Source organism: Hyperoodon ampullatus (assembly GCF_949752795.1).
Source record: "Hyperoodon ampullatus genome assembly, chromosome: X".
Lineage (NCBI taxonomy): Eukaryota > Metazoa > Chordata > Mammalia > Artiodactyla > Ziphiidae > Hyperoodon > Hyperoodon ampullatus.
Genome location: NC_136913.1, coordinates 140,811,325 through 140,830,432, shown reverse-complemented (window position 1 = coordinate 140,830,432; position 19,108 = coordinate 140,811,325).

The window sequence follows — 19,108 nt, the reverse complement described above, 5'->3', positions numbered from 1 at the left end:
AGAATCAGCACCTTTAACCTCCTGTTTCACACAGTTTGCAATTTGTGCAGAGGATAAACGGGAAGAGGGGGAAACAATGAGAGACTAGCTGTAGGAGTTTTGACAGGCACATGTCACTCTAATTTCCCATTAGGAAGAATAATTAACCAAAGGCACAGCATGCCTCCCCAGAACTAGAATAGTGCAGGAAGCAATACAATGGTTTGGCGGCCAGCTCACAAAAATTGCGAGTTGAAAAATGGAGCTCAGAAGCAGACAATTCAAAGACCTGCAAAGATATAAATGATAACCAACATCCAAAAATATATTCAGGTAAGGCAACGAAGAGGATCTGAATGAGCGGCGGAATTGCAGGAAACAGATTTCAAAAGGTAGATTGTACTCACAGTTAAAGCATATGAAAAGCAGCAGAATTTCTAAAATGATGCAGTTGGGCAAAAGGGTGTATGCGTTTTTTTCATGAATATCTTCAGGAAAAAAACACATAGAGAGTTTTTGGCCAACCAAGCAAGCGGGAAATGCAAGTCCGCTCAACAAAGAAGTCTCAATTTCCACTGCTCAGAAAGGCCATCAAAAAAATGTGTACAAACCAGAAATGCAGGAGAGGCCATGGAGAACACGGAGCCTGGTCACGCTGATGGGTGGGGTATAAATATCCAAGAGCCACTCTGAAGAAGTGTATGCTGTTTCCTAAAACATCTAAAATACAAAGCCCCCGACCAAAGGGGACTTCAACTCATGGGCATATGACTTGGGAAGACTAAATATCAACAAGACACAGGCACCCCAAAATTTAGGGCTGCTCTGCATACAAGAACCTCCACTTCGGTACACATAAAATATGCCAGGAAAAAGAGAAATGCATAAAGAACTTGTGGTAATTTTGTACAACGGAATATCACTCAGACGTGATATCAATGCCATAAGGCCAGTAGCAGCATAATGAGTGGATTAAGGTACGATGATTCTAAGTGCAATAAGTCACACAGAAAAAGAATCTAATCATAAGATATCACTTATAGAGGTAATGTCAACATCACAACACATGAACTGAATTAGGAAAGAGAACAGAGTCTCACATTTAGAAAACACTCTTATGCCTGCTTAAGGGGAAAGTAGAGGTGGGGTGATGCATAAAACCAGAGTTTGATGTTAGCACAGGTATCATTCCATAAACCAAATACAGAATAGACAAGACCTACACTTTCCTCAGTGAACGGGACTCAACACCCCTATTCCACACAGAGGAATATATCTGACTAGTAAAAAATCTTAAAACCTATGTATTCATATGTCTCTGTAAGGGAATCAATTGTGTCTAGACCGACATAAACACGTCCGTGAAAATCAGTTCAACCCCATTATAAAAAATGAATTTCAAAAACAAAACAAAATAACAGCGAAATTCTTACACAATTCCTTCAGGGGTTCTGATGAAACCTGGAATGACCCTATCTGCAAAGACAGCTGAATGAGACATAAGGCTGGACACCAGGGAATGAGAGGACTGGTGAGACTGGGAGAGAAAATGCAGACCCTTTAAAGTAGTAATGCATGCCACCATTCCATGGGTCCCAAATCTCCAGGTAGAAAGGAATATCACTACAGTTATAACATGTATGGGAAACCTAGAGAATGAACACACTGTTTTGGCGAAAGGTTTCTAAAAATCTCCTAATTTTTCCTCTCCTTGTGCTCCAATTTGGCATTCCAACTGCTTTACTATCAATCTCCCCAATTTGGAGAGTCAACCCCTAAAACCTCCTGGTTCGCACAGTTTGCTAATTGTGCAGAGGATGAAAGGGAAGAGGGAGAACCAATCAGAGAGTACATGAAGGCATTTGGACAGGCACATGTCACTCTAATTACCCATTCAGGAAGAAGAATTAACCAAAGCCTCAGCCAAGAGCAGGGAACCAATATAGCCACCCCTGGAACCAGTATAGGTCCTGAAGCAATATTGTGGATTTGCGGACAGCTCACAAAAATGGGATTTCAAAATTGGAGCTCAGGGGCACAGAAATTCACAAACCTGCAGTTATAAACAACTACTCAATTCCAAAAATCTGTTGAGGAAAGGCAAAGAAGTGGACTTGAAAATGAGGCAGAATTGCACAAAACATATTTCAAGAGGTAAATTATTATCACCTTTAAAGCTCAGGAAAAGCATCACTACTTCGACAATGATGCACTTGGCCAAAAAGGGCGTATGACTTTTCTCCTGAATTCAGGAGAAAACGCATACACCCTTTTTGGCCAATCAAGCAAGCGCACAATGCAAATCCACACTACAAAGAATTGTCACTTCCAACCGGTAAAAAGGGATATCTGAAAATCTGTAAAAACCACAAAGGCAAGAGAGAGATGACAAGGGCATGAAGCAATGTGATCCCAAGGGTCATGGAGGATTGTGATGACAAGTGCATGGAGCATTGTGATGACAAGATTATGTAGCATTTGCTGACAAAGGCATGGAGCATTGTGATGACAAGGTTCATGGAGCGCTGTGATGACAAGCCTCAAGGAGCACTGTGATTAGAGTGGTCATGGAGCATTGGGATGACAAGGGCATGGATCATTGTGATGACAAGGTTCATGGAGCGCTGTGATGACAAGCCTCAAGGAGCACTGTGATTAGAGTGGTCATGGAGCACTGGGATGACAAGGGCATGGATCATTGTGATGACAAGGGTCATGGAGCATTTTGATCACAAGAGTCCCGGATCATTGTGTTGTCAGGGTTCATGGAGCGTTGTGATGACAGTGGTCCTGGAGCATTGTGATGGCAGGGATCATGGAGCATTGTGATGAGAAGGTCATGGAGCATTGGGCTGAAAATGTTCATGGAGTATTGTGATGATAGGGGTCATGGAGCATTGTGATGACAAGGTACTGGAGCATTGTGATAAGAAGACCATGGAGCCTTGTGATGACAAGTCTCATGGAGCATTCTGATGAAAAGGGGCATGGAGCATTGTGATTACAGGGGTCTTGGAGCATTGTGATGACAAGGGCATGGAGCATTGGGATGAGAAGGACATGGAGCGTTCTGATGACATGCATCACGGAGCACTGTGATGACAAGGGTATGGAGCATTGTGATTACAGGGGTCTTGGAGCACTGTGATGAAAAGGGCATGGATCATTGTGATGAAAAAGGCATGGAGCCTTGTCATGACAGGGTTCAAGGAGCATACTGACGACAAGTGTCAGGGAGCATTGTGATGACAAGGGTATTGAGCATTGTGATGACAAAGGTCATGGAGCATTGTGATGAGAAGACCATGGATAATTGTGATGACGAGCGTCATGGGGCGTTGTGATGACAAGTGTTATGGAACATTGTGATCAGAAGGGTTTGGTGCATTGTGATGACAGAGGTCATAGAGCATTTTGATTTCATTGTTATGACAATAGCATGAAGCATTATGATGATGGGCATGGTGCATTTTGATGACAGGGTTCATGGAGCAGTGAGATGAAAAGGGGCATGGAGCATTGTGATAACAGCAGTCTTGGAGCATTGTGATGACAAGGGCATGGAGCATTGTGATTACAGGGGCCGTGGAGCATTGTGATGACAAGGGTCATGGAGCCTTGTGATGACAAGGCTGTGGAAAATTGTGATGGCAGTGGTCATGGAGCATTGTTATGACAGGGGTAATGGAGCATTGTGATGACAAGGGCATGGAGCATTCATCTGAAAAATTTCATGGATTATTGTGATGAGAGGGGGAAGGAGCATTGTGATGATAAGGGCACGGAATACTGAGATACATGGGTCATGCAGGATTGTAATGACAAGCGCATGGAGCATTGTGATAAGAAGGACATCGAGCATTGTGAGGAAAAGCGTCAAGGAGCTTTGTGATGACAAGGCCATGGAGCAATGTGATGAGAGTGTTCATGGAGCATTGTGATGACAATGGCATGCAGCATTGTGATGCCAAGGGTCATGGAGCTTTGTGATGACAAAGGTCATGGAGCATTTTGATGACAAGTGTGTGGTGCACTCTGTTGTGAAGGGTGGGGAGCATTGTGATGACAGGATCATGGAGAAATTTGATGAAAATTGTCATGGAACATTTTGATGAAAGTGGTTATGGAACGTTGTGATGTCAGGGGTGCTGGAGCATTTTGATGAAAAGGGTCATGGAGCATTTTGATGACAGGGGTTATGGAACATTGTGATGTCAGGGGTCATCGAACATTGTGATGATAAGTGCATGTAGCATTGTGATGACAGGAGTCATGGAACATTGTGATGACAAGGGTGAGGGAGTATTGTGATGAGTAGTGACTTAACATTGTGATATCAGTGGTGAGAGATCATTTTGATGAGAAGTGCATGGAGCATTGGGATGACAAGGTTTATGGAGCACTGTGATGAAAAGATTGTGGAGCACTGTGTTGACAACTGCATGGCACATTGTGATGACATGTGTCATGGAGCATTGTGCTGAGAAAGGCATAGAGCATTGTTATGACAAGGGTCAAATAGCATTGTGATTAAAAATTCATGGAGCATTGTGGTGAAAAATGTCACAGAGATTCGTGATGACGAGGGCATGTACCATTGTGACGACAAAGGTCATGAAGCATTGAGATGACTGGAGTCACGGAGCATTGTGATGACAGGGGTCATGGAGCATTGTGATAACAACGGCATGGAACATTGTGATGACAAGTGTCATGGAGGATTCTGATGACAAAGGTAATGGAGCATTGTGATGACAATCGCTTGGAGCATTGTGATGACAAGGGTCAGGGAGCATTGTACTGACAAGTGCATGGAGAATTGTGATGACAAATGTAATGGAGCATTTTGATGACAAGGGCTTAGAGCATCGTGATGACAAGGGTCATGGAGCATTGTGATGACAAGAGCATGGAGCATTGTGATGACAAATGTCACAGAGCCTTGTGTGACGAGGGCATGGACCATTGTGATGACAAAGGTCATGAAGCATTGTGATGATTGGAGTCACGGAGCATTGTGATGACATGGGTCAGGTAGCATTGTGATAACAAGGGCATGCTGCATTGTGATAAAAGGGGCATGGAACATTGGTCTGACAAGTTTCATGGATTATTGTGATGACAGTGGGCATGGCACATTGTGATGACAAGGGCATGGAGCACTTTGGTGACAAAGGTCACAGAGCCTTGTGTGACGAGAGCATGGACCATTGTGATATAAAATGTCATAAAGCATTGTGATGACTAGAGTCACGGAGCATTGTGATGAGAGGGGCATGGAACATTGGTCTGACAATTTTCATGGATTATTGTGATGACAGTGGGCATGGCTCATTGTGATGACAAGGGCATGGAGCATTGTGATGACAAGGTCATGGAGTATTGTGAAGACAGATGTCAGGGAGCATTGTGAGGACATATGTCATGGTCCATTGTGATGACAATGGCATGGATTATTGTGATGCCAAGTGTCATGGAGCATTGTGATGACAAGTGTTATGGAACATTGTGATCAGAAGGGTTTGGAGCATTGTGATGACAGAGGTCATTGACCATTTTGATTTCATTGTGATGACAATAGCATGAAATATTATGGTAATGGGCACGGTGCATTTTGATGACAGGGTTCATGGAGCAGTGAGATGAAAAGGGGCATGGAGCATTGTGATAACAGCAGTCTTGGAGCATTGTGATGACAAGGGCATGGAGCATTGTGATTACAGGGGCCGTGGAGCATTGTGATGACAAGGGTCATGGAGCCTTGTGATGACAAGGCTGTGGAAAATTGTGATGGCAGGGGTCATGGAGCATTGTTATGACAGGGGTAATGGAGCATTGTGATGACAAGGGCATGGAGCATTCATCTGAAAAATTTCATGGATTATTGTGATGAGAGGGGGAAGGAGCATTGTGATGATAAGGGCACGGAATACTGAGATACATGGGTCATGCAGGATTGTAATGACAAGCACATGGATCATTGTGATAAGAAGGACATCGAGCATTGTGAGGAAAAGCGTCAAGGAGCTTTGTGATGACAAGGCCATGGAGCAATGTGATGAGAGTGTTCATGGAGCATTGTGATGACAATGGCATGCAGCATTGTGATGCCAAGGGTCATGGAGCTTTGTGATGACAAAGGTCATGGAGCATTTTGATGACAAGTGTGTGGTGCACTCTGTTGTGAAGGGCGGGGAGCATTGTGATGACAGGATCATGGAGAAATTTGATGAAAATTGTCATGGAACATTTTGATGAAAGTGGTTATGGAACGTTGTGATGTCAGGGGTGCTGGAGCATTTTGATGAAAAGGGTCATGGAGCATTTTGATGACAGGGGTTATGGAACATTGTGATGTCAGGGGTCATCGAACATTGTGATGATAAGTGCATGTAGCATTGTGATGACAGGAGTCATGGAACATTGTGATGACAGGGGTGAGGTAGTATTGTGATGAGTAGTGATTTAACATTGTGATATCAGTGGTGAGAGATCATTTTGATGAGAAGTGCATGGAGCATTGGGATGACAAGGTTTATGGAGCACTGTGATGAAAAGATTGTGGAGCACTATGATGACAACTGCATGGCACATTGTGTTGACATGTGTCATGGAGCATTGTGCTGAGAAAGGCATAGAGCATTGTTATGACAAGGGTCAAATAGCATTGTGATTAAAAATTCATGGAGCATTGTGGTGAAAAATGTCACAGAGATTCGTGATGACGAGGGCATGTACCATTGTGACGACAAAGGTCATGAAGCATTGAGATGACTGGAGTCACGGAGCATTGTGATGACAGGGGTCATGGAGCATTGTGATAACAACGGCATGGAGCATTGTGATGACAAGTGTCATGGAGGATTCTGATGACAAAGGTAATGGAGCATTGTGATGACAATCGCTTGGAGCATTGTGATGACAAGGGTCAGGGAGCATTGTACTGACAAGTGCATGGAGAATTGTGATGACAAGTGTCATGCAGCACTCTGATGACAAGCTTGTGAAGTATTTTGATGACAATGGCCTGGAGCATTCTGATGACATGCGTCATGGAGCTTTGTGATGACAAGGGCATGGAGCATTGTGAGGAGAAGTGCATCGAGCGTTGTGATGACAAGCCTCATGGAGATTTGTGATGAGAAATACAAGGAGCAATGTGATGAGAGGGTTCATGGAGCATTGTTATGACAATGGAATGGACCATTGTGATGCCAAGGGTCATGGAGCTTTGTGATGACAAAGGTCATGGAGCATTTTGATGACAAGCGCGTAGTGCATTGTGATGAGAAGTGCAGGGAGCATTGTGATGACATGCGTTATGGAGCATTGTGCTTACATGCGCATCGAGCATTGTGATGACAAATGTCATGGAGCATTGTGCTGAAAACTGCATGGAGCTTTGTGATGACAAGGGTCACAGAGCATTGTGATGAATAGTTCATGGAGCATTGTGATGAGAGTCATGGAGCAATGTGGTGAAATGTATCATGGAACATTTTGATGACAGGGGTTATGGAACATTGTGATGTCAGGGGTCATGGAGCATTGTGAAGATATGGGCATTTAGCATTGTGATGATATGGGCAGTTAGCATTTTGATGACAGGGTTCATGGAACATGGTGATGACGGGGTGAGCGAGTATTGTCATGACTAGTGATGGAACATTGTGATATATGTGGTGAGAGAGCATTTAGATGAGAAGTGCATGGAGAATTGTGATGAGACGTTTTATGGAGCATAGCGATGAAAAGGATGTGGAGCATTGTGATGACAAGCGCATGGCAAAATGTTATGACATGGGTCATGGAGCATTGTGCTGAAAAGTGCATGGAGCATCGTGATGACAAGCGTCATGGAGCATTGTGCTGACAAAGGCATGTAGCATTGTGATGACAAGGCTCATAGGGTTTTGTGATGAAAAGTTCATGGAGCATTGTGGTGACAAAGGTCACAGAACCTTGTGTGACGAGGGCATGGACCATTGTGATGACAAAGGTCATGAATCATTGTGATGACTGTAGGCACGGAGCACTGTGATGACAAGGGCATGGAGCACTGTGATGACAGGGGCATGGAACATTGGTCTGACCAGTTTCATGGATTATTGTGATGACAGTGTGCATGACACATTGTGATGACAAGGGCATGGAGCATTGTGATGACAAGGTTATGGATTATAGTGAAGACAGGTGTCAGGGAGCATTTTGATGACATATGTCATTGTCCATTGCGATGACAATGGCATGGAGTGTTGTGATGCCAAGTGTCATGGGGGATTGTGATGGCAAATGTAATGGAGCATTTTGATCACAAGGGCTTAGAGCATCGTGATGACAAGGGTCATGGAGCATTGTGATGACAAGAGCATGGAGCATCGTGATGACAAATGTCACAGAGCCTTGTGTGACGAGGGCATGGACCATTGTGATGACAAAGGTCATGAAGCATTGTGATGATTGGAGTCACGGAGCATTGTGATGACATGGGTCAGGTAGCATTGTGATAACAAGGGCATGCTGCATTGTGATAAAAGGGGCATGGAACATTGGTCTGACAAGTTTCATGGATTATTGTGATGACAGTGGGCATGGCATATTGTGATGACAAGGGCATGGAGCACTGTGGTGACAAAGGTCACAGAGCCTTGTGTGACGAGAGCATGGACCATTGTGATATAAAATGTCATAAAGCATTGTGATGACTAGAATCACGGAGCATTGTGATGAGAGGGGCATGGAACATTGGTCTGACAATTTTCATGGATTATTGTGATGACAGTGGGCATGGCTCATTGTGATGACAAGGGCATGGAGCATTGTGATGACAAGGTCATGGAGTATTGTGAAGACAGATATCAGGGAGCATTGTGAGGACATATGTCATGGTCCATTGCGATGACAATGGCATGGATTATTGTGATGCCAAGTGTCATGGAGCATTGTGATGAAAAGTGTTATGGAACATTGTGATCAGAAGGGTTTGGAGCATTGTGATGACAGAGGTCATTGAGCATTTTGATTTCCTTGTGATGACAATAGCATGAAATATTATGGTGATGGGCACGGTGCATTCTCATGACATGGTTCATGAAGCATTGAGAAGAAAAGTGGCATGGAGCATTGTGATTACAGGGGTGTTGGAGCATTGTGATGACAAGGGTATTGTGCATTGTGATTACAGGGGTCTTGGAGCATTGTGATGACAAGGGTCACGGAGGCTTGTGATGACAAGGCCGTGGAACATTGTGATAGCAGGGGTCATGGAGCATTGTTATGACAGGTGTAATGGAGCATTGTGATGACAAGGGTATGGGGCATTGGTCTGAAAAGTTTCATGGATTATTTTGATGAGAGTGGGCATGGAGCATTGTGATGACAAGGGCACGGAACACTGTGATACATAGATCATGCAGGATTGTAATGGCAAGGGCATGTAGCATTGTTTTGAGAAGGACATCGAGCATTGTAATTATAAGTGTCATGGAGATTTGGGATGACAAGTGCATGGAGCAATGTGATGAGAGGCTTCATGAATCATTGTGATGACATTGGAATGGAGCATTGTGATGCCAATGGTCATGGAGCATTGTGATGAAAAGGGTCATGGAGCATTTTGATTACATGGGTTATGGAGCATTGTGATGTCAGGGGTCATGGAGCACTGTGATGATAAGGGCATGTAGTATTGTGATGACAGAGGTCAGGGAAAATTGTGATGACAAGGGTGAGGGAGTATTGTTATGACTAGTGATGGAACATTGTGATATCAGTGGTGACGGATCATTTTGATGAGAAGTGCATGCAGCATTGTGATGACAAGCTGGTGGAGCATTTTCCTGACAAGCGCATGGAGCATTGTGATGACAAGGGTCATGGAGCATTGTGCTGAGAAAGGCATGGAGCATTGTGATGACAAGGGTCATGGAGCATTGTGATGAAAAGTTCATGGAGCATTGTGGTGACACAGGTCACAGAGCCTTGTGATGACGAGGGCATTGACCATTGTGATGACAAAGATCATGAAGCATTGTGGTGAATGGAGTCACGGAGCATTGTGATGACAGGGGTCATGGAGCATTGGGATGTCAAGATCATGGAGCATTGTGATGAGAGGGGCATGGAGCATTGGTCTCACAAATTTCATGGATTATTGTGATGACAGTGGGCATGGTGCATTGTGATGAAAAGAGCATGGAACATTGTGATGACAACGTCATGGATTATTGTGAAGACAGGTGTGAGGGAACAATGTGATGACATATGTCACGGTCCATTGTGATGCCAATGACATGGAGCATTGTGATGCCAATTGTCATGGAGGATTGTGATGACAAAGGTAAAGGAGCATTGTGATGATCAGGACATGGAGCAATGTGATGGCAAGACCGTGGAGCATTGTGATGAGAAGACCATGGATAATTGTGATGACGAGCATCATGGAGCTTTATGATGAAAAGAGCCATGGAGCCTTCTGACATAAGATATCACTTATGAAGGAAATGTAAACATGGCTAAACATGAACTGAATTAGGAAAGAGAACAGAGTCTCACATTTAGAAAACATACTTATGGCTGCTTAGGGGAAAGAAAGGTGGGAAGATGCACAAAACCAGAGTTGGATATTAGCACAGGTACCGTTCAATAATCCAAATACAGAATAGACAAGACCTACTCATTCCTCAGTGAACGGGACTCAACACCCCTATTCCCCGCAGAGGAATATATCTGATTAGTAAGAATCTTTTTTTTTTTTTTTTTTTTTTTTTTTTTTGCAGTATGGGGGCCTCTCATTGTTGTGTCCTCTGTAGTTGCGGAGCACAGGCTCCGGACACACAGGCTCAATGGCCATGGATCATGGGCCAAGCCGCTCCGCGGCATGAGGGATCCTCCCAGACCGGGGCACGAACCCATGTACCCTGCAGCGGCAGGCTGACTCTCAACCACTGCGCCAACAGGGAAGCCCCTGATTAGTAAGAATCTTAAAACCTAAGTATCGATATGTCTCCGTAAGGGAATCAAGTCTGTCTAGACCGGCATAAACACGTCAGTGAAAATCAGCTCAACCTCATTATAAAAATGAATTTCAAAAACAAAACAAAAAAAACAGCGAAATTCTAACACAATTCCTTCAGGTGTTATGATAAAACCTGTAATGACCCTATCCAAAATGACAGCTGGATGAGACATAAGGCTGGTCACTTGGGACTGAGAGGATTGGTGAAATTGGGTGAGAAAATGCAGACGCTTTAAAGCAATAATGCATTCCACCAATTCCATGGGTCCCAACTCTCCAGGTAGAAGGGAATATCACTACAGTTATAACATGTACGGGAATCATAGAGAATGGACACAATGTGTATACGAAAGCTTTCTAAAACTCAAGTAATAGTCCCTCTCCTGGTGCTCCGGTTTGAATTTCCAACTGCTTTATTATCAATCTCCCAACTTGGAGAGACAGCCTCTTTAACCTCCTGTTTCTCACACGTTGCCAAATTGGCAGAGGATGGAAGGGAAGATGGAGAACCAATGAGAGAGTATCTGTTAGGCATTTGGACGGGCACATGTCACTCTAATTTCCGGGCAGGAAGAAGAATTAACAAAAGTCTCAGCCACCAGCCGGGACCCATTATAGTTCCTGAACCAAAATTTTGGACTTGTGGTCAGCTCACAAAAAACGAGTTGAAAAATGGAGCTCAGGGGCAAAGCAATTCACAAACTGGCAGAGTACTAAAGGGCAACTATCCTCCAAAAATCTGTTCAGGGAAAGCAACGAGGAGGACTTGAAAGCGAGCCAGAATAGCAGGAAACAGATTTCAAGAGGTACATTGGAATCGCCTTTAAAGCACAGGAAGAGGGGCACAATTTCGACAAGGATGCATTTGGCCAAAAAGGGCGTATTCGTTTTCTCCTGAATATATTCAGGAGAAGACGCAAACGACATTTTCGCCCAAGCAAGCAAGCGGGCAATGCAATTCTGAACTACAAAGAAGTATCACTTCCCACTGGTCAAAAGGGACATCCACAAAATGTGTAAAAACCAGAAAGGCAAGACAGGCCCTGGAGAAGAGGGAGCCTAGTTATGCTGAATGGGCAGTATGTAAATTGCCAACTGCCTTTCTGGAGGAGTGCATTGTGTTCCCTAAAACAAGTAAACAACAGAGCTACAGAGCCAAGGGCAATTCCAGTCTAGGGAATATACCTTGGGCATACTGAAAATCAATAAGACAGAGCCACTCCAAAATTTAGGGCTGCACTGCTTACAAGAACCTCAACTTGGGTACACCTTAAATTTCCCATGAAAGCAAAAATGGTTCAAGAAACTGTGTTAGTTACGTACGATGGAATAGCCCTCAGCCATGAAATCAATGTCATAAGGCCAGTAGCAGCAGAATGAGTGGATAGAGGTACGATGATTCTAATTGAAATAAGTCAGAGAGAAAAATAAACTTATCATAAGATATCACTTATTAAGGTGCTGTAAACATGGCAACACATGAACAGAGTTAGGAAAGAGAAAAGTGCCTCTCATTTAGAAAACACTCTTATGCCTTCTTAAGGGGAAAGGAGAGGTGGGGTGATGCTTAAAACCACAGTTTGATATTCGTATAGGTAGCATTCCAAAAGCCAAATATGGAAAAGAAAAGACCTACACCTTCCTCGTGAAAGGGACTCAAAACCCCATACTTTCCGCAGAGGAATATATCTGACTAGTAATAATATTAAAACGTGTATATTGATATGTCTCCATAAGGGAATCAAGTGTGTCTAGACTGGCATTAACATGGCAGTGAGAATCAGCTCAAACCCACTATAAAAAGGAATTAAAAAAAAAAAAAAAACCGGGAAATTCTTTACAATTCCTTCAGGGGCTCTGATGAAACCTAGAATGACCGTATCTACAACGACAGCTGGATGTGGCATAAGGCTGGACACTTGGCACTGAGAGGATTGGTGAGATTGGGTGAGCAAATGCAGACCAAATAAAGCAATAATGCATGGCACACATTCCAAGGGTCCCAACTCTCCAGGTTGAAGGGAATATTACTACAGCTATAACATGTACGGGAAACCTAGAGAATGGACACACTCTGAATACGAAAGGTTTCTAGAACTTAACTACTAGTCCCTCTCCTGGTTCTCCAGCTAGAATTTCCAACTGCTTTTACTATCAATCTCCCAACTTGGAGAGACAGCCCCTTTAACCTCCTGGTTCGCACAGTTTGCCAATTTGGCAGAGGATGAAAGGGAAGAGGGAGAACCAATGAGAGAGTAGCTGTTAGGCATTTGGACGGGCACATGTCACTCTAATTTCCCGGCAGGAAGAAGAATTAACCAAAGTCTCAGCCACCCGCCGGGAACCAGTATAGGTCCTGAACCAAAAGTTCGGAATTGCGCTCAGCTCACAAAAAACGTGTTGAAAAATGGAGCTCAGGGGCACAGCAATTCACACACTGGCAGAGTAATAAAGGACAACTATAGTCCAAAAACCTGTTGAGGGAAGGCAACCAGGCGGACTTGAAAGCGAGCCAGTATAGCAGGAAACAGATTTCAAGAGGTACATTGGAATCCCCTTTAAAGCACAGGAAGAGGGTCACAACTTCGACAATGACGCACTTGGACAAAAAGGGCATATGCGTTTTCTCCTGAATATATTTAGGAGAAAACCTATACGCCCTTTTTGGCCAAGCAAGCAAGTGTGCAATGCAAATCTGCACTACAAAGAAGTATCACTTCCCACCGGTCAGAAGGGACATCTGCAAAATGTGTAAAAACGAGAAATGCAAGATAGGCCCTGGAGAACAGGGAGCCTAGTTATGCTGATGGGCAGGATGTAAACTGCCAACTGCCTCTCTGGAGTAGTGCATTGTGTTCCCTCAAACAAGTAAACAACAGAGCTACAGAGCCAAGGGCACTTCCAGTGTAGGGAATATACCTTGGGAAAACTGAAAATCAATAAGACAGAGCCACCCCAAAATTTAAAGCTGCACTGATTACAAGAACCTCAACTTGGGTACACCTTAAATATCCCAGGAAAGAGAAAATTGGATCAAGAAATTGTACTTACGTACGATTGAATATCCCTCAGCCATGAAATCAATGTCATAAGGCCAGTAGCAGCAAAATGATTGGATTCAGGTACGATGATGCTAAGGGAAATAAGTCACAGAGAAAAAGCAACTTATAATAAGATATCACTTCTGAAGTTCCTGCAAACATGGCTACACATGAACTGAGTTAGGAAAGAGAACAGAGTCTCACATTTAGAAAACACTCTTATGCCTGCTTAAGGGGAAAGGAGCGGAGGGGTGATGCATAAATCCAGAGTTTGATATTCGTACAGCTACCGTTCCAAAAATCAAATATGGAATACACAAGACCTACACCTTCCTCAGTGAAAGGGACTCAAATCCCCATATTTCCCGCAGAGGATTATATCTGACTAGTAAGAATCTTAAAACCTATATATTGATATGTCTCCGTAAGGGAATGAAGTGGGTCTAGACTGGCATAAACATGGCAGTGAGAATCAGCTGAAACCCACTATAAAAAGCAATTTCAAAAACAAAACAAAAAAACAGGGAAATTCTTTACAATTCCTACAGGGGCTCTGATGAAACCTGGAATGACCCTATCTACAAGGACAGCTGGATGTGGCATAACCTGGACACTTGGGACTGAGAGGGTTGGTGAGATTCAGTCAGCAAATGCAGACCATTTAAAGCAATTATGCGTGGAACACCTTCCAAGGGTCCCAAATCTCCAGGTTGAAGGGAATATTACTACAGCTATAACATGTACATCACACCTAGAGAATGGATACACTTTGAATACGAAAGGTTTCTAAAACTCAACTAAGAGTCCCTCTTATGGTGCTCCAGTTTGAATTTCCATCTCCTTTATTATCAATCTCCCAACTTGGAGAGACATCCCCTTTAACCTCCTGGTTCTCACAGGTTGTCAGTTTGGCAGAGGATGAAAGGGAAGAGGGAGAACCAATAAGAGAATAGCTGTTAGGCATTTCGACGGCACATGTCACTCTAATTCCGCGTCAGGAAGAAGAATTAATCAAATTCTCAGCCACCCACTGAGAACCTGTATAGGTCCTGAACCAAAATTTTGGACTTGTGGTCAGCTCACAAAAAAATTATTTGAAAAATGGAGCTCAGGGGCACAGCAATTCACAAACTGGCAGAGTACTAAAGGGCAAATATCGTCCAAAAATCTGTTGGGGGAAGGCAACGAGGTGGACCTGAATGCGAGCCAGAATAGCAGGAAACAGATTTCAAGAGGTACATTGGAATCGCCTTCAAAGCACAGGAAGAGGAGCACAACTTCGACCATGATGCACTTGGCCAAAAAGGGCATATGCGCTTTCTCTTGAATATATTCAGGAGAAAACGCATACGCCCTTTTTGGCCAAGCAAGCAAGCCAGCAATGCAAATCTGCACTACAAAGAAGTATCACTTCCCACCGGTCAAAAGGGATATCCGCAAAATGTGTAAAAACCAGAAAGGCAAGACAGGCCCAAGAGAACAGGGATCCTTGTTATGCTGATGGGCGGGATGTAAATTGCCAACGCCCTCTCTGGAGGAGTGCATTGTGTTCCCTAAAACAGGTAAAAACCAGATCTACAGAGCCAAGGGCACTTCCAGTCTAGGGAATATACCTTGGGAAAACTGAAAATCAATAAGACAGAGCCACCCCAAAATTTAGGGCTGCACTGCTTATAAGAACCTCAACTTGGGTACACCTTAAATATCCGAGGAAAGACAAAAATGGTTCAAGAAATTGTGTTAATTTCGTAGGATGGAATATACCTCATCCATGAAATCAATGTCATAAGGCCAGTAGCAGCAAAATGAGTGGATTCAGGTACGATGATCCTAGTGAAATAAGTCACAGAGAAAAAGAAACTTATCATAAGATATCACTTATGAAGGTCCTGTAAACATGGCTACACATGAACAGAGTTAGGAAAGAGAAAAGCACCTCTCATTTAGGAAACACTCTTATGCCTGCTTAAGGGGAAAGGAGAAGAGGGTTGATGCATAAAACCAGAGTTTGATATTCGTACAGGTACCATTCCAAAAACCAAATATGGAATAGACAAGACCTACACCTTCCTCAGTTAAAGGGACTCAAAACCCCATATTTCCCACAGAGGAATATATCTGACTAGTAATAATCTTAAAACCTATATATTGATATGTCTCCATAAGGGAATCAAATGTGTCTAGACTGGCATAAACATGGCAGTGAGAATCAGCTCAAACCCACTATAAAAAGGAAATTCAAAAACAAAACACAAAAACAGGGAAATTCTTTACAATTCCTTCAGGGTCTCTAATGAAACCTGGAAACACCCTATCTACAACGACAGCTGGATGTGGCATAAGGCTGGACACTTGGGACTGAGAGGATTTGCTAGATTCAGTGAGCAAATGCAGATCATTTAAAGCAATAATGCGTGACAAACATTCCAAGGGTCCCAACTCTCCAGGTTGAAGGTAATATTACTACAGCTATAACATGTACGGGAAACCAAGAGAATGGACACACTGTGAATACGAAAGGTTTCTAGAAATCAACTAATAGTCCCTCTCCTGGTGCTCCGGTTTGAATTTCCAACTGCCTTACTATCAATCTCCCAACTTGGAGAGACAGACCCTTTAACCTCCTGGTTCTCACAGGTTGCCAGTTTGGCAGAGGATGAAAGGGAAGATGGAGAACCAGTGAGAGAATAGCTGTTAGGCATTTGCACGGGCACATGTCACTCTAATTTCCCAGCAGGAAGAAGAATTAATCAAAGTGTCAGCCACCCACTGGGAAAATGTATAGGTCCTGAACCAAAGTTTTGGACTTGTGTCCAGCTCACAAAAAAGGAGTTGAAAAATGGAGCTCAGGGGCACAGCAATTCACAAAATGGCAGAGTACTAAAGGGCAACTATCGTCCAAAAATCTGTTGAGTGAAGGCAACGAGGGGGAATTAAAAGCGAGCCGGAATATCAGGAAACAGATTTCAAGATGTACATTGGAATCGCCTTCAAAGCACAGGAAGAGGGGCACAACTTCGACAATGATGCACTTGGCCAAAAAGGGTGTATGCGTTTTCTCCTGAATATATTCACGAGAAAATGCATACGCCCTTTTTGGCAAAGCAAGCAAGCGGGCAATGCAAATCTGCACTACAAAGAAGTATCACTTCCCACGGGTCAAAAGGGACATCCGCAAAATGTGTAAAAACCAGAAAGGCAAGACAGTCCCTGGAAAACAGGGAGCCTTGTTATGCTGATGGGTGGGATGTAAATTGGCAACTCCCTCTCAGGAGGAGTGCATTGTGTTCCCTAAAACAGGTAAACGCCAGAGTGACAGATCCAAGGGCACTTCCAGTCTAGGGAATATACCATGGGAAAACTGAAAATCAATAAGACAGAGCCACCCCAATATTTAGGGCTTCACTGTTTACAAGAACCTCAATTTGGGTACACTTTAAATATCCCGGGAAAGACAAAATTGGTTCAAGAAATTGTGGTACTTACATAAGATGGAATATCCCTCAGCCATGAAATCAACGTCATTAGGCCAGTAGCAGCAAAATGAGTGGATTCAGGTACGATGATTCTAAGTGAAATAAGTCACAGAGAAAAAGTAACTTATCATAAGATATCACTTATGAAGGTCCTGTAAACATGGCTACACATGAACTGAGATAGGAAATAGAACAGAGTCTCACATTTAGAAAACACTCTTATGCCTGCTTAAGGGGAAAGGAGAGGAGGGGTGATGCATAAAACCAGAGTTTCATATTCGTTCAGCTACCTTTCCAAAAACCAAATATGGAATAGACAAGACCTACACCTTCCTCAGTGAAAGGGACTCAAAACCCCATATTTCCTGCAGAGGAATATATCTGACTAGTACGAATCTTAAAACCTATGTATTGATATGTCTCCATAAGGGAATCAAGTGGGTCTAGACTGGCATAAACATGGCAGTGAGAATCAGATCAAACCCACTATAAAAAGGAATTTCAAAAACAAAATAAAAACAGGGATAATCTTTACATTTCCTTCAGGGGCTGTGATGAAACATGGAATGACCCTATCTACAATGACAGCTGGATGTGGAGTAAGGCTGGACACTTTGGGCTGAGAGGATTGGTGAGATTGGGTCAGCAAATGCAGACCATTTAAAGCAATAATGCGTGGCACACATTCCAAGGATCCCAACTCTCCAGGTTGAAGGGAATATTACTACAGCTATAACATGTACGGGAAACATAGAGAATCGACACACTGTGAAAACGAAAGGTTTCTAAAACTCAACTAATATTCCCTCTCCGGGTGCTTCGGTTTGAAATTCCAACTGCTTTACTATCAATCTCCCAACTTGGAGAGACAGCCCCTTTAACCTCCTGGCTCTCACAGGTTGCAAATTAGGCAGAGGATGAAAGGAAAGATGGAGAACCAATGAGAGAGTATCTGTTAGGCATTTGGACGGGCACATGCCACTCTAATTTCCCGGCAGAAAGAAGAATTAACCAAAGTCTCAGCCACCCACCTGGAACCAGTATAGATCCTGAAGCAAAATTTTGGTCTTGCGGTCAGCTCACAAAAAACGAGTTGAAAAATGGAGCACAGGGGCACAGCAATTCACAAACTGGCAGAGTAATAAAGGACAACTATCGTCCAAAAATCTGTTGAGGGAAGGCAACGAGGCGGACTTGAAAGCGAGCCAGAATAGCAGGAAACAGATTTCAAGAGGTACATTGGAATCGCCTTTAAAGCACAGGAAGAGGGGCACAACTTCGACAATGATGAACTGGGCCAAAAAGGGCCTATGCGTTTCCTCCAGAATATAATCAGGAGGAAACGCATACGACCTTATTGGCTAAGCAAGCAAGCGGGCAATGAAATCCTGCAGTACAAAGAAATATCACTTCCCAGCCGTCAAAAGGGACATCTGCAAAATGTGTAAAAACCAGAAAGGCAAGACAGGCCCTGGAGAACAGGGAGCCTAGTTATGCTGATGGGCAGGATGTAAATTGCCAACCGCCTCTCTGGAGGAGTGCAATGTGTTCCCTAAAATAATTAAAGAACAGAGCTACAGAGCCAAGGGCACTTC